Source organism: Mus caroli, chromosome 4, assembly GCF_900094665.2.
Source record: "Mus caroli chromosome 4, CAROLI_EIJ_v1.1, whole genome shotgun sequence".
Taxonomy (NCBI): Eukaryota; Metazoa; Chordata; class Mammalia; order Rodentia; family Muridae; genus Mus; species Mus caroli.
Window position 1 is genome coordinate 126,556,177 of NC_034573.1, and position 425 is coordinate 126,556,601.

The following is a 425-nucleotide window of genomic DNA, read 5'->3' on the forward strand; positions in this document are numbered from 1 at the left end:
CCTCCTCCCCTCCCCCTCCCCCTCCTCCTCTTCTTCTTCTTCTTCTTCTTCTTCTTCTTCTTCTTCTTGTATTTAGGATCCAAATTTATATCCTCACGCTTGTATAGCAAGCACCTTACTAACAGAGCCATCTCCCTAGCTCCTGAGTATGTGTATATATATATATATATATATATATATTTATAAAATGTGTGTGAGAGAGAGATTACAAATATGAGTGTGCAAGAGTGTGAGTTTCAGTGTGGATGTGCACAAGTGTGTGTGGGTGCAAGTTTGAATATGTTTGAGCATACGTGCATAAGTGTATGTGTGCTTGGGTATGGTGCGCACACACCTGTGGAGGACACAGTACAGGCCAGAGAATGATGTCTGGTGTCTTGCCCTATCCGCCCCTGCCTTATTCCTTTGAGATGTGTCTCTCGCTG